This window comes from Bombus vancouverensis, unplaced genomic scaffold (assembly GCF_051014615.1).
Source record: "Bombus vancouverensis nearcticus unplaced genomic scaffold, iyBomVanc1_principal scaffold0073, whole genome shotgun sequence".
In the NCBI taxonomy this organism is placed as follows: Eukaryota; Metazoa; Arthropoda; class Insecta; order Hymenoptera; family Apidae; genus Bombus; species Bombus vancouverensis.
The window spans coordinates 198,276-216,206 of NW_027468964.1; positions in this window are offsets into that span (position 1 = coordinate 198,276).

The window sequence follows — 17,931 nt, forward strand, 5'->3', positions numbered from 1 at the left end:
TTGAAAGACACTAATTTCTGTGACTTGCTTTATCTCTGTTATAAATCTCTCTTTATATTTAAAATTTTATAGTTTTTGTGCAAACGTAAAAGGTAAGTAAATATTAATAAATATTATAATAATATAATATAATGCTATATAATAATATTAATAAATACTTCGCTATTTACTTATTTTATTTCCATTAAGGTATATTGTATTTTTCATTGCATTACTTTCATTTTTATTTAGTGTAATAATAAACGCATACGTTAATATTCATTGGCATTAGTGTAATTGTAAGCTTCACTGTAAATTTAATAAAATTTATAAGAACGGAATTATTAAAAGGGTATATATGTGTAATTAAACTAGATTCTATTCTCAATGTTACTTCATTATTTTATTATTGTTTCATATATATATATATTTTTTTTAATTTACATGTGCTTCTAAGTTAATAGAACTAAACACATGTGTATGTATTAATTGCTATATACGTCATAATTTCAACCATAATATTAAATTATGGTATGTATTATTAAAAAGTATAGTTTAATGTATATATTAAATATATATCATTTATTCGTAGATTTTAAATATGGATACTGGATCAAAGAAGGAGATTAAAGAAATGATTACCAAAGATATATCGAATATACATAATTACTTTCATTTCGAACTTTTTTAGTCTTATTGTTACGTCGATTCTTATATTTCAAGATCTAGTCTTGTATGTACGCTGGGGAGCGCTTTTATTTATTGATTCAACAAAGAATATCGTTGTAGGTGTCATACATGCGAGTAAAAGTAACGAAGTACGAGCAGTTTCACTGTAACATACTTCCTGATAATTTCTCGTTATTTATACCATAAGAAAGTATCAAAGAGGAACTCTTATCTCGAACGTGGATCTATTTGTCGATAATGCATGCGTGTAATACTCGAGTGTCGTTCATACAGCGTAAATATACGTGCAGATACGTAAACCTTTTATGATTTTTGTATCAAAGGCAGACCTGCTATAATACTCGCAAGTGAAATATAATTCTACGAAAGAAAATGGAGCAAAAGAGTTTCCTTGGTAATATATTCTTCCTTTTTCATCACAAGTTTCCTCTTTGTTGTGCTTCTGTTACATTATAATCCTGTTAGATTTACGCGCGTAAAATTTCACTTTGTTGCACTATATATCTCATCATCGCCATCTGCCGAACACCTGTGAGAAACGCGGTTTACTTTGTCTCAAAGCGAGCAAACGTCTAATTTCACAAATTGGATTTTCATCAACAGCGAGAAGGGCATATGCGATGTAAAGGAGGCTGTAAGGGTGTCCTAGGGCTTACGGTGGTTGTCACGATGCCGGAAGTGGCGCCGAGCAGACACGTCAAGGGAGAATCAGAATCGCTATTGGCAAAAACCATCACGAACATTTGTCCTTCGCGCCACCAAAATTCTATCTTCTGAGATATTTTTCGCGTTTCCGAGGTCATCGCCACTCTCCTTAACTTTGCCTTACGATGTATAATATCTCGATGTTACGGTAGTTAGAAATTTGTATTAATTTGGAGAACCTTGCAAAAGTACGCAAATCTGCTACGATAGTCGGATAGAGAGTATCGGCAGAGATCTGTTCCTTTATCGTGAAACTCTCTCGGACAACTTAGATGCTACCAGATATCGATTCTCGCATCCAACCATTTCGTAATAAACGTAGATCACCCAAGAAATTTCTCAATTGTCATCCGTTAATTTCGCGCAACTTTTGCTTTATTTTAGCTACGTGGGAACCTATTAGTGCGCAAATGTTACCCCGAAAATGTTACTCCTCTGTGCCAAATATCGTTCACGTGTATAATCAAAGTTGCATAAAACCGCGTACAATTGCATCAGGAAATTTCTAATAATTTGCTCGTCTCGCAGGACGAAAACAGGCTCACGAAGGATCCCTCTGTTCTGGCTATCGAATGTACCGCAAGCACGTAGTTTCAAGTGTCCGTTCTCTAGAAAATTCGAAACAATTTATGGTCGATGGTCGAGTGAACGGTGCAACGGTCGAGTCGGAAAAATCAGAAAGACAAATCGTCATAGTTCGAACAGACCGGGAAGCAGAAACGCACTTCCATGATCATTTGTATCGTTGCTCGATCTGTTGCTGCGCAATGACCGAGCAAGCTGTTGATTTTTCTTTTTCTGCAATGCTACTATACTCTACACTCTATGCTTTATACCGTTCTTTTGCCCGCTATTTACCTTGTACGCGAACTTTTTATCGCTAGTGGATTGCAAAAATCCTTTTTTATCACGAATTTTACGTGACAATGCGTAGGTCAGGGTGGACGTAAGACAAAGGAAGGTGTAGATAAATAAGACAGGGTGTATTTAAAAATAATAAGTTATTTATTACAGTTTATTTAATATGTATACAGGCTATTCGTATTATAGCAGCGATAGCTAGTGTTAAATTGACAATGACAGTTTCCATCGTAGTTAATATTATATTGGTTATTGGCCATGACGAAGGCGAATTTTGATAGCCCTGGTCGAGGTCGGTGGTCTGGATCTATAACAAATAATACTATATTAATATAGCAAAGAAATGTCGTAAATATCGATATCATTTGCAAGGCGATTCTTTTTGGGCATAGTGAAATTATGTTGATCAGTTTGTGGATATTAGGTTGAAATTAGATAATAAAGTTATAGATTTACCCGTTTTAAGGGATTGTTCAGGCGCCGTTAATTCACTGGATATGTCGCCCTGAAGCAGGATGTTTAAATTTTGGATCATATATTGTACTGATAGGAAGTATTTTATCGATACAATTATGAGTTTATTTGATTAAAATATCTAACGTAGTGTCTAGTCACCAAACGAATTAGTAGATCAGCCGTGAACAATGGCAGTAATTTGTATAATAACAAAGGATAAGCCAAATATAGCAGAATGACTCATCGGCTAGCGGGAGGTTGTGTCTAATTATCAAAAGCGAAAGAAATATGAAAGATCCTAGTTTGTAGGACTTGTTGACAATCAATGTCAACAATTTTTTCGTTTGGTCCATAGAATGTTTTGAGTGGGCTGTATTTCGACACACGACAAAATTGATAACGCAAATAAATCTTATATATTTGTTTCAAGAAATGATAGCTTGTTTGTGAGCGGTATCTTTAGACAGGTTGTTGAAAACTGGATGTTAATTCGGATTTTATATGTTCAATAACTTCGCATGAGTATTTTAGTCAAATCTAGCACGAATCGAACAGGTGAAAACAATCTATACGGCGTTCGTGCTGAGGTGGTATGGTGATAGGTGCGTAAGGAACTACTCTTGGTGTTTTTAACGAACAATAGCTTATTTAGAACTAATCAACAATCAGAGTTAACAATTAACAATTAACAATTACACTTAACAGACAATTGGTAACAACTAACAAATAACGATAGACACCGAGAGATCATTCGACGCGTTGCTATGCAAATAATACCGAGGAGTTACGCATTTAATGGCGTAAGACAGACTGCCTGTGCTTTTGTTTCGGATCGCGCAGATTCTTCCCTTCGTAGCCCATCGATATCGTAGCTCTTCCGAGCTGTATGCTCTTCCGAGAATTCGGCGGAAAGAGTGTGAAGATATCGATGGTACATTGGGCACGTCGGTGTTGCGCTTTGGCGGCGTCGCGCTTTGCATCCGGAGCCGTTGAAAAGTTCCGTGGCCCGTGCCGCCACAGTGCTTGGCAGGCTTTTATTTTGTTTACCTAGTGGATCGGTATGATAGAGTTCGAGACATGTGGAAAGTACGGCTTCCAGGCAAGCAGGGGCTGATTCAGCGCATTAAAATAAGAAGAAAATTTCGTATAAACGTTTTCGAGTAGACGCTTGCTTTGTGTCACAGTACTTTCTTACCTATCTTTAGAGAAATTACTCGAATCGATCAGTTCCAGTTTCTACGGAAACGCGAATGCGTCGCGTCATAGATCGTCCATCTTGTTCGAACAGCTTACACGAATTTGTCGAAAATTTTGATCGTCACGTCAACTAACGTTTTATAAGTAAGAGATTTTAAACGCCCCCGTATTTAATAATCGAACGGATTCGGATCCGAAGAGCGTATTGGTCCGGAAATAAGGCCAGCACGATTTATCTATTTTCCAAGAAATCGTTCATCTGTGTAATGTTTAGCATCGCAAAATAAGCTATAAGCGGAACGTATGGTCATATTAGGCATATTATGTTATATAAAATTTTCTTCTTATTTCAGTATTCAGAATCAACCTCTGCCATATTTTCCACGTGTTCTGATTCACCTTGTATAATATATAAGAATGATAATTGCAAATATATTTGTATAATAACTCTATGATAAGCGCTTAATAATACATACAGTGAACTTGTAGAGAGTAACGTTTGCTGACTGTCGGAGGCACATTGTTGCTGTCTATGCAAAGACAAGTGCCCATTTCTTGTCGAAGAACTCCAGTCAATTCTAGCGTTTCACCCACATAAGTTTTCAACGCTGAAACATGAAAATATATAGTCGTTATTTTTTAGCTTTGCCTCTATTTGATCTTCATCTTATCTGCTTACGCGCTTAATAATAGAACTAGGTTTGGTCTACGTAAAAAGTAACTTCTTTTTATTAAGACTCATATTTATTAAGATTTAATAAGATACAATTTATTAAGATACATGTAACGAAAGGCAGGAAGTAGTAACATTTTACGTGAATTTGCATGGATCGAATATGCTGATGTGCTTACGAATAAGAGAGTATTGATCGATAATTATTAAAGCCAATTGTTTGTGACATGGGAATAAGCAAAAGTCATTTTTAAGTTTAAAGATCTTTAGTTTAGTATTGAAATGTGTTTAATGTATTTTAGCAAAAGTAGATAAAATAGGAATATTAAAAAGTTGTGTTTGGAAGACAAAATTTGACAAAAATGATGCATATACAAATGCTATCTGTGGTCATTAATATATTTTTTCGTTATCGACAGAACATTTTCCCTTGATTTTATTGACATACTGGATTAATCACTTCTTTAAGTTACTCGTTCTTGAAACAACATCAAAATCGTATATTGTTTCGTGCTAAAAAATCTACTAAATCCATTGACAGTGAAACGATATTTCGTATACGGTTCTTACAAGAATTATTATTATTTAAGACTTAGGAAAACGTATATACAGTAGCCACGCACACTGTGCGTATTTCTGGCGCGCGTTTCCGTTCAGTGACAGTACTTCGGCGGACTGGATTGCCGAAGCGAAAGGGTTAAAAAAATACGATAAAATCACATGTAGCTCTCTATTTGTCTAGTCGCTTTTGTAGCAATATCACTATGTCCTCTGACATACTTGAGGTTTCTTACAATTCATAAATTAAATGAACAACTGTGCAAGCGAAATCGCTGCTGTAGAATCCCCGCTTCTGTAGAATCAGTCGTATGGATTTCAAAATTTAGTGTGTCGCCGGGATTAGCGTTATCCAAAGTACGCCACAGGAATAGAACATAAAGATATTTCTCAAAATTTGTTATTGCTGGTATGATATTGCTGAAATACAAGGCTGCAGTTTCGTAATGTCGTCAAAACATTCAGTTCTTTTTTGGTCAGTCACTTTTCGCGTGCTTTGTATTGCTCTGTCGAATTTGAAAGTTTCTATTACGATAGCGGATGGTGCGAAAGACGCAAGTTTCTAGTATTTTAGAGATGTCTGAACGTCAGCTGCGTGATTATGTAACAAAAAATGGAGATATCCACTGAAATATTTTAACACGCAAGAGATTTCATGTTAAGACAATACACGCAAAGTAAATACACACGAATATAATAGTATATCCCTTTCGATGTCATTCGATTTTTGTATCATTCATTTTTTCCCCGATATATTTGAGCGATTCGAGATAAACAGGATACACTTCTAAACAATTTCTCTCAAAAGTGGCAGGAATTAATATTTTTTTATTCTGAAAACAAATAACTCTGGAAATATTGAAAATGTAAAAGAATAGGAAGCTTAAAATCCGTTCACTTGTCGATGCAATGAGCAGAACTATACATATTTGCGATAATAAGAAGATAAAGTATCTCTAATGATACTTTTAATACATCAAAAGGCAAATACTATAAAAAGATTCGACGCGCTCTTTGAATACAGCTACTATCAAGATGTATAAACATTAGAACACATAATTAGCCTAGATCGTGTCGAAGTAGTAAGTACGTATGTACTTTTGACGAATTTTTAAATTCAAAATTCTTTTGAAATCACGTTTAAAATACAGTTATTCTTAGAATATGATTTAAAATATAATCTTCTTTTTACTTTTTGCGTAATTTATTACGCAAATCATTACTAAAGAAAGTTACTTTCCAGTTGTGTTACAAAGTAATCCACTTTGTATACAGGTATGTAATAAATTGCCAGAAACTTTGATGAGAACGAACTTTTTATTAAAAAAAGTGACATCTTTCATGTATGATTTCCTCTTCAATCTAATATTTGCTTGGTAGTAGTATATCAAATATTTTTGAGCTAAAAGTAAGTAATAAATATTCGGTAGGTTTATATGCGGAATGCATAAATAATTGTTATGAGTATTGAAAGTATTACATTTTTCTGTCTAAATCGTTTCGGTTCAATTTGGAAAATCTTATTCTGCGTGTGCAATTAATACCAGCAGCATGTCAACTCTAAAGTTTCATATCACGAAAAGAGTTTATGCAAAAGACGAATAAGAGTTAAGTTTGACATCGAGTAAAGAAAACCCAATTTGAAATTGATCTAACAGTGTTTTTCTAAATTATTTCTAGGTATTGTTCAATTTGTTCTTTTCTCAATATTGTTGGATTTAATTAACGCAGCGTCATATTTACGCTAATATCTGCTTGTTAAGCATAATTTTAATATATAATAACATGATCTATAACTCTTTACAATTTATATTTTATCATGGCATATGTTTTAGAATATTCTCCGGCTTCTTGTAATTTTTATTCATACCTATTCCACGTGTATCATGTTCTCTTTATTAACTTGAAACGTTTTACACGCACAGGTGTACGCGAGTACTATCAATTACACGTACATACAGAACTTCCTCAAGCTAATATTATCAACTCTAGAGCTATTAATAAATGTTCATAAAGGGGATACTTCTTCACGACATGTAGTTTAATAGTTTATTAACACATTGACTGCCACGCGTGTTTTCAAAAAAATCTGCGTCAGGCCACGCGTACAGCAGTACCAAGCGTTCTCTGCTAGGTGCTCCTATCGATATTTTAGTAATGCGAATCGCTCAAGTGGTGGTCTCAAGAATGATCTTTCGTTTCGCTTGTTCGCTACATTAAAACCGCTAGCTGTTGTCGAATATAACGAAGGAAAGTGTGGTATAGATTATTCCGATCAAATGGTTTCTTATGCCACCACAATTAGAAAAGGAATCAAATGGTACAGAAAACGTGGCATTCAATTCCTTCTGGGAATTTCTGTTGTAAACGCTTTGACGGTTCACAAAATTGCAACAAGGAAAAATATAAATATTGGAATATTTAGACAATTACTAGTTGCAAAATTATTAGGGTTGTCTAAAAATACGAAGAATCCTTGTCTTCGACAGAGTCAGCACAATATCGCCGTTCGGAAAAATGATTCCGGAAGAAGCATTAGACGCGCGTGCAAACTATGTTATGCAAGTAAAAGACGTCGAATGGACCGAACAAAGGCACAAAAGAATTTGAAGAAAACAACAACTTCTTGTCCAAATTGTCCCGACCAACCTCAGCTATGTATAGAATGTTTTTCTTTATTTTATTTTTATTTTATATTTTTTATTTTATAACAATTTTTATTTACAACGTATTACAACGTATTTTTATTTTATAACAATTCAACAGTTTTATTATTATGAAATATCTTTTCAAATACCTACGACGATCCTTAGCAAGTAGTCAAATAAGCGACACCCGAATATGGGTTACGCGGCCTGACCAGAAACTTTGCTGACACCCGAATGCGGGTGTCGTGGTAGTCAACGTGTTAATAAATGTTCTTCAGTAAATTATTAATTTGAATTAAAATACTGGTGGAACTAATATACCTAATTTTGTTTTTATCATGTATTGTTTATGTAGATAGCTTGCTGAAAAAATTGTGCAGGAACGAATCGCGTAACAAAGTACAGTGCATTCGAGATGTAACATTTCAGTGCAAATAATAAATTATTTTCAAACAAATAATCAAAATTTTTATTTAAATCTTCTCGAGATTTTTACGTATTACAAGACAATTGTTATTTTATAAATTCAGAAACATAGTTATATCCACTGTATATACTACGTACATATATGTATAAAATATATGATTTTTTAGGAATATCTCTCTACTTTAAACTGTTACTAGCAAAAATACTTTGCAAGTAGCATTCTTATATGTTGGATTACAAGCTATTTCAATTAGCCTTGTAGTGAATATACTGTACAATATTTGTAATTTTAGCGAATGTCGTGATATTGTTCTGTAGGAGTACCAAAACATAGTTATCTTCTATTAGCAAATAAAATTCTATTTTTGATGAAATTTAGTAAAAAATATTAAAGTATCCGAGGAACAATTTCTTTTGCCTGCAAAAGTCACTTTGAGCAGGTGAAATCGAATCCTCAAGATTTTGATTAACTTGTGATGATCCGAGATACAGTAAAACTTTGCATCGCTCTATTGAAAAATATTCGTGCGCTAGGAATAAATCTCGAGTAAATAATGAGTTTGCTATTTTAAAGATAAAACCTGTAACAGGCATTACATGTAAGAAATACAATGCGGGCAAAATAACAGCTCACTTAACACTTCTGTTAATTTCTAAATACATAGGATTTTTCACCAGATATTAGCGCTTTTATTGGAACAAACAAATGAAAATGAACAATTCCGTGTAACATATTTCGGAGCCATATTGATCTGATATGTCAAACATATACATTGATATTTCGAAAATTAAAAATTATTTTCTAGAGTTGACATGTTGTTTTTCAGGTAAGTAAAATGTTTTTTAATGTACACTATATCTAATTTATTAAGTGTAATTACTAGTTATTTGCCCCACTTTTATAATTTCCTTTGTATATTATATACATTATAATCTAAAACGTATTTGTTCAACGTATTTGTCGTCCAATACCGATGATTTAGTCATAGACCGAATTTCTTTTACCTGTAAGTTCAATATTTTGGCAACTGAGACTAAATTAGAAGGTGTCCGTTTAATTTTTCTTCTACCTTTTCCCATAGAAAAATGTTTGAAAGTCCAAAACAGAAAAGAGAGAAATGGTCAGAGGAGAACATGAATGGGGCTTCGAAGCTACTCTTCAAAAATAAAATGGCCCAAAGACAGGTCACTGAAGCTTTCAATGTTTCAAAAACGACGAATGTGAAGTCTGGGCACACGTCGAATGCGCAGATCAAGAAAATATTAAGTATTTTCCATACGATATACATAATAATCAAATTTGAATAAGAATATGTATACTGACATCTAGAGGACTTTTTAAAACATTATTAACCATTTAGAGCAAAAGATCAAATAATTAAATAATTGATCGGTACTGGACGACAATTTTTCGTTTCCTACAAATTCCGACATTACTATTCTTGCACATTGTTAATTCGTCAATTCGTATTATTGAATTTCATAAAATTAATTTTCCTACTTTTATCAAGTTCCATTTGTGCTATAAAGTCACTTTGTAAATTCTCACTTTTATCAACTCTAGCACAAGGTACCGTGCGACTCTCCCCTGCATCTTAATTTGTATGTGATTCGAAATCCAAATTATTCGATATTTTTCATACCAAACTACGATAAAGATTCTTAACAACTTCTGCAAGATTACCTATACTAGCATTTATGACGTTCCTGTCTCACAAGATCAATAACCAAGCCTTTTCCTCGATTCTTTTTCTCTGATGAAACGTTAAATAGTTTTCTTCCTTCTTTCTGTCCGGATGAATTTTATCTTTTTCGTAGGTCATTGATATCTGGTCGCTTTTTTAAATTACTTTTTCCGTAGTTTTCATGTCACAATAAAGAGATTAAAAAATGCTGGATCAAAATTCTTAATGCTTTTCTCACCCACTCCGTACTGTTATCTTTCTGTTCATGTTCAAAATAGCGAATAGAGGTACATATAGAGGCGAATACTTCTGTGTTTAGTCTATTGACACCCCCTCCCTCTCGCCCCTTGATGAGGTTGACTCGTGTTAGATTACAATATCAGTTTGCCTAACAATCAGAACTACATGGAATTTTGGGGATATACAGGCTGAGTCTTCAACAGCAAACCACCTGAATAATTCTTTCAATTTTTTGAGACGCAGGGAAATGTTTGAAACAAAAGTTGTTTGGTTTCGAGGAGGCTATTACGCGATGGAAAAAGTTTTTCTCAGATGGACGCGTTTACGAGTTTTAAAGAACACTTTAATAGGCTTCGTTTTTTCTTTTAAGTGTAGCCGTGTAGTTTTGAATACCTATTTGTCCCATTGTTGCTCTTTTGAAGACGGATTTAAATATCGCGGTCATTTAAGGTCACTCAAGGTCATAAAACGTAGTAAAATAGTCCAATCGAACGTAATGTTTCAATATTCCGAAACAAAGGAAAATGGATTTACCATTTTCAAGATAAGCGGCCCGTTTATAAAACACCATTAAACTAGGAGACGCAATCAATTGGAGAAAAGATAAATTTTCTGTGACTACTTATCGTACTCGAATTCGACTCTACATCTTCGTTACTTTGTCGAAATTGCTATGTATAATAATTATTAATTATGAATAACGAAAGAAATCCTTAACCGAAAAATACTTCGTTATTCAGTATTCGTTGTTTAATATAATTATAAAACACCAATCAATAATAACACAGGTACTTCACAGTGAGATATTTGAATTATTCATCTAATATAAAGAATAAGAATTTTGGAACAAAAAATTAAACGGTTAGTACAAACATTCGATAATTGCACGAAAAAGTCCTCTACGTAGTTACACAGCCGTCGTGTCCACTTTGAGAAGGACAGATTTCCCTGAGGTATCGCGGAAATTTGGCGGTCCATTGCGATCGAGCAGTGTAACATGATCCAATATTATCAGTTATCGTTGAGACAATGTATCCGAGTAATCATTCAAAACTGAAAATTGCCTTATTTTAGGCTTTTTAAAATTAAATTTCCACTAACGCATTTGTAGGATTTCCCCGACTAAAATAAGATCAAACATGATATAATATGAATAATATTTAATTATCAATTATTAAGTAAGCAAATATGTTCCAAATTTTATCGTGTTTGGTGTCATTTTAACCAGTAAAACGCGAGAAACATATTAGCAAAAATTTCATTGATCAAAAATCGCAAATAAGAATCTTTCAACTTATCGCCAGTCTTTAACGAGGCTCTCTTTCTCTTTCATTCGCGTTGTCAATTTTGAGGAATAGAGTCGTTCCTACGTCTCCATAATTGTAACGTTTCAGTCCCGATTTTTGTGCAATTATCGAATGTAATTATTAAAATTGTATACACGACATATTACAAACATTGAATCGAATCTTCTTCTGCAAAACGTTATCGAACACGAAAAAACGAACACGAATAATCGAATCGAAAATTACTAAACGATCGGCTGTTGGATAAGTGTTTACTAAGAATCTGACTAAGTACACTCTCTTAAATGCAAATGACTCATTGAACTTTTTTGATATTAACTTTTTAATGAACGGCAATCCTCGAATAAAATCTTACTCAAACTGATAACATTAACAAAATATTTAAAAAATGTCAAAATCGGCGGTATCTCCTTTTTTTGTAAATATTTACCGGCTATTGAATCCATTGATTCTCGATTGCCTTATCTGTTTGCTTGTGTATATCTTTTATATATACATAGATGGATACACAAATAAGTTTCGTCTATGGCGAGATCAATTTAGCCACCTGAGTAACCAGCTATCTTTCGAATCAACAGATACAATACCGATACAATGATACGACATGCGATGTACATACTCGAAACGTTACAGATTGAATCAATGAATTAATGAATTAATGAAGAGTAACTGCTAATCATTGGTAGGATACACGCTTGTTAAAGATCGAAGATGTCCGTGAATTAATTAGCTTTGAAATTAAAAGGTTAGGTACGTGGGAGATTTTGCGTTTGAGGAAAATTATTCGAAGATAGCAATATGGTTGATGATACGGAAGTGTAGGGGTAATAGGGTGAATGCAACGAGCAATGTATAATAAACAACTGATAATTGGTAATAATGTATAAATAATTCGTAACGATTAAGAATAGAAGCAGATAGTAATATTTAATTAGAACCCATGTTTTTTGTTTCAACTTCCAATTTATGTTCCTTTGATAGCAAAAACTAAAATAGAATTGATTATAATAAATTTTGAATATAGGAGATTGAAAATTGAAATGGTTTATCAATTGGGCTGATTTCAAACTAATCTCGTAAAAAAGTTGTAAAGAGGAGAAATATAGCTTTAAGAAATACGCAATTAGTCGAGTGTTTACGGTACGTGCCAATAACAAGACAAGCTTTTGACTTTTGGAGAAGTCGACTGTAACAAAAATATATTATATTATATTATATTATATATTATATTATATATTATAGCTATAATTTTAGCAGATACTGTTTATCTATTTCGTTTTGCGTGTATTAACGTTCTCATGGTGTATCGTATAGTAATTAATGCATCAGATTATATACATATCGGTGTTTGTAGGTAACACGTTATACAGAGTGGAGATTGATTGGAGAGAAATTGTCACGATTGCGAAATAAAATGAGTGAACGGCTGGTGAACGAGCAAAATACTCGTACAATAACAAGTGAATGTAAAGGGAGCTCTAAATTCCAAGAAATTCCATTTTATCAGCCGAACAAAATGTATAATCTGATAACGTTTTGAGGATAGTAAGTTAGGCAGGCGAAAAAAATAGGTGTTAACGATCAAGTATAACAGATACAGTAGTAAATATTCAACAATTTTTCAACCGTAATGTATTTATACACAAATCTGCGTACTTTGTATCAAAGTTTCTGTTGAAAATGACAACGTGAGTTCGTGCTCGCCATCCATATGCAGATGCGTTAGTGATAAGAAATAGTAACTAGAGGATGATGCTAGTTACAATCGATAGATTTAATCGATAGGCTTAAGATGCTTTTTTGTTTTTATCCCTAGTTTTTGTAAGCGTGTGCAATAAAGGCTTTTTTTGGCTCAGAACGGTGTAATAGATTTATCCATTCAATAAAATAATAACTACTCTGATCTTACCTCTGAGTATAGAAATAACAACAGTTTCGATACATATATTTTTATGTACAGCATGTATAAAAAGTGTCAGGGCGTATAAGTGTCCACTAGCGTGATTTCGGAGGATCGGAGCCTCTGGATCGATTGATTCATGCAAAATTTTGTAAAAATTGACGTTTGCTGGCACCGTATGCTACTTAGCACGAGGATCAAATGGAACTTTACTGGGAAAGTATATTTGGATACCATGACGTGCAAGATATTATTCTTGTATATGTAGGATTTCTATACATTTTAATCAATTTACTTTTTTTAATCAATTTAATCCTCATTTTATCAATAAATCCAATTATTTTGCCATCTATCTCTATTACCGACTATCGAATTGTTCGTTGTTCCAAAAATGTGTTGCGCGCAATACTGGGCACTATTAAATAAATTTTCATTTAAATAATTGTTTAAATGTTAAAAGACAGAAATAAATTATTTGCAATTTCAACAAGTTTAGATATATTATTTAAAATAATGAGATTAATTGTTATTTACAAATTTTAGTTTTTATTTATTCTAAAAGAAAGCTAATAAAATCAGAATCTTTGTTTGAAAGTCTTTTTTCACGCAGTAGATAATTCTGTAATAATGTGAAATCACGCTGATTGCTCCATTCTGTTTATCACGGGCTATCCCACCTGCTAACGAAAACTTGTTGTTTTCTCGTTGATGTCACATTGCTTACTTTCTACCTGACTGCGAAATATAAACTTGTTGCGAATAATCTCGATGTAAGACCCAATGAAATTTCAACGTCATTTCTCCAGAAAACGGTTCAATTGCGACTCATAGCTTATTTTGAAAAGTTGGCAAGTTGGTCCTCGCGATGAGTAGACGTTTGTAAAACTGTATCATCCAGAGTTGTAGAATTAGGATGGTCCGGTCAAATAAGTGTATTTTTTATATACTCTGTACATATACAGGCTTTTCCAGAATAATTCCATACCGCCAGACAGGATAAGACGTCAAACAAGAAAAAAAACATTTTTCTTTTCTTCAGCTTATTTTTGCGCGTAAACTTTTTGTATTTAAAGCTAAAGTTTGAAATAGTTGTCGATACTCTGTCACACTGAATGTATTTGATTGTAAGCTAGCTCAAGCAGAAACAAAGCCTTATACAAGAAAACTTCATCCTCTTCCTTTGACTTACTTTTGCATACAGAAAAATCTGCAGTCTAAGTGTGCTATCCTGAGGTTCCTTGATTATACATATCTTTTCTAAATTTTTCGTTTCTGTTAACAAAACTTCCATAAATGATAAAGTGCAGGTATTCCTAAAGGAAAAAAATGTAAAGAAACTAAAATTAACGCCCAAACACCCAAAATTTCAACATTAACCCGCCATATATATATTGTTAAATATGTAAATTCGCACGTTCGTGGGGAGACGCGATCTCGAGGAAGTGCGCCAACGGGAATCGTAAATTCCCGTTACGATTGACTAATCGACGCCACGAATCGTTCAATCCCTTATTTCTTTTGGGATAATGAGGGTAGTTAACATGAAGAGAACGCTGCTATTAACAGATTATTATATATGTCGGAGATGAAAGGAAAACCGGAGCCTTCCCTTTGCAATTTTGAGGAAGCCTTCTAATGCTTTAGCCTAGATTTTATCATAACTGTAATTAAGCAATTGTCATTTGTAATTGTTTGACATTTGTGAAAGCGAAAGTGGGTTCGAGGTGACAACTGGTCGCCGAACGTAGCCACGGTCACGGGATAAACGTTTTGCCTGACGAAGGTGTGGATCGGTTGTATTGTTCTCCCTAGAAATCACATAGAATTGTACTTTGGAGATGCTGATATAATGGGACACACGTTGTATTAGGAATCAATCTCCAGACAGAAACTGCCTAGTATCGGCGTTTGGATCTTTCTCGATGTTTCCAAAGAGTATACAACAAACTTTTGACAGAAATTGCCTAGCAACAACGATTGGAACCTTCTCGATGTCTCCAGCGAGCATATAACAAACAAATGCAGTCGTATAGCGAAAAAGATTTTCATCAGATATTCATTCGTGTGATCGCCTTGGAAAGTGATACATCGAGCAATTTACCGAGTGTCTCAGCAATTGTATTTTGTGTTTAAAATTATTCTACGCATAATAAAGAGTTATCCCGTTGACCGTGGATTCGTTTGGAATCATTAGTTAAACTTATCATTTGTTAATCTTATCATTTGTTAATCTTATCATTCATTAAACTCAATACTCATAATATTTTGTAAAATCTTGTATATTCGCGTAAATATAATCTCTGTTTCATAAAACGATAGCTAATTCAAACGAAGAATCGTTACACGCCTTAAATTCTAATGTTAACCCGACATATATATATATATATATATATATATATATATATAATATATATTATATTATTTATATATATATATATATAAATAATATAATAATAAATCAAACTTGCTCGAGCCTGCTTGAATCTCTGTATCATTGTATCATAATGTGAGAACTTTCACAAGCCTAAATCCTGGCAGTCTGACGATCGAGAATATTGCTATCGGAAGAATCGCTCTCATCCGTAAACAAGATATTTCCAAGGATTGCGTTATAATTTTCTTAGCGGCTAACCATCGAATATTCGTCAAACGACATAATTTCGCACACGGCGAACCTTATAACGTACACCTTTTTGGCGTATTATTTTTCCCACTTTTTTTTTTTTTTTTTTTTTTATTAACGTGGAGGAAATCCGCACGGACACCAGGTCGCTTCTGGGAAAAAGCGGCGTGGTAGTGGCAGACGCCAACGGACTAAAACCTCCACGATGACCGTCCCGGCAGCGATCTAGAGGAGCCCGGGAACTGGTGTGAGGGATACACCCCCTCCGCGCTCAATACACCCCCTAATGGAGCGATATGCGGCCACGTTACACCGCGCCTCGTCGCCGGAGCCGCCGTGCCAGACAATCCGGTTCCCCTGCCGGGCAGATTTGCGACGGACCTAGCGCACCTCACCGAAGCGCTTCCATGGCCTCTGCCGCGCCCTCGCCGGTCAATTCTCTCAGGGTGAGAGTATTATTTTTCCCACTGCTGCGTGTGAAACCCCTATTGGACAAACTGTTCTTTGCAATACATCGATGGATAAATACGCGCACAAACACGCAATACGTGCAATAGAATGCTCGAGGTCAATTTTGTGATCCTCTTTTTCAACAGATCTTCGCAAATCCGAAGGTGTAGAATTACCTCCCAAAGACATAAGATGACAACAAACACTTTCTTGACACACTGTATAACATTGAGGTATCCAGTTTTGCCACATACAATTTTGTCATTGTCACGTTTGACTTTGTTCATTGTAAAGTCAAATTTGCACACTCCATCTGTGAAATAGTACGAAGAAATCATAGTGACTTGTATTTCTTATGATATCATGATGCCACATAATATATAATACAATACAATAATTCGCGAACAGATCACTCGTTAATTGCTTTTAAAAGAATTACCACGGAAGCTTCCTAACACGGTACCCGGGGGCCAGGGATTTATTTCGTCGATAAGTTAGGTTATTAAACTTATGTTCTTTCATTGAAGACATCGATGGACGCTGTGTTCCAGAAATAGCCAATCACACTTGGCGAAGCATAATAGTAATTTACAATAACAAATACTTAAGAATGCCTAATTTTGTTAAACATAGGGTTCAATTTACAATTATGTAAATATTACTTCTTGAAAGTAACTTCTTAATCAATTTTAACAAATTTTGTAAAATCATGTAATAAATCTTATTATTTATCATACGCGTGTATTAAGCCAATTGCCAACCGAACACGTTCAAACTGTATTTTTTTCAAAACGGGACCTTAAGCTAAAAAGCTTTATTTCACATATTCGATTTGTTCTTGTATGTGGTATCAGCACCTAGTCGGATGCCCGCGTTATGCAGGACACCCTGATGGCGTTGAACGCAACGATTCAAATTGAACTGAAAAGTCGTTATGTTTTCAGAGGACTTGTGTGTAGAGGATGGTTGATCGTGAGATTTATTAGACAAGATTGCTCGTTGTTGAAACCTTCAAGTATATTTTCAAATGATTAAATAAATAATTATAGATAATGTTCGCAAAGACGGTAGATACTCGTAGATACTGATCCATAACTCTCGTGAACTCTTTACGATTGCGTCCGTTTAAACTGGTGTAGTATAAACAGGTCGGGGGAGAGTCGGAGAATTCAAATTCGTCTTTGTTCGACGGTTCGACGGTAACGTAACGGCGACATTGTTTTGCCCGGAGTTTATTTATTAATATATTATGTATGTCCTCACGATCTTGATACTCCGAAGCAAAAAAACAACAACATGATTTGAAATGTTCTCTAGCTCATGTACCGCTACGTGTACTTTCAAGGAGCAAAACTGACACAGTTCCGCTTGTGACGCGAGACGGAGATTATCGTTTCACTTCCTTTAACGCATTTTTGCCATTGAAAGACACTAATTTCTGTGACTTGCTTTATCTCTGTTATAAATCTCTCTTTATATTTAAAATTTTATAGTTTTTGTGCAAACGTAAAAGGTAAGTAAATATTAATAAAT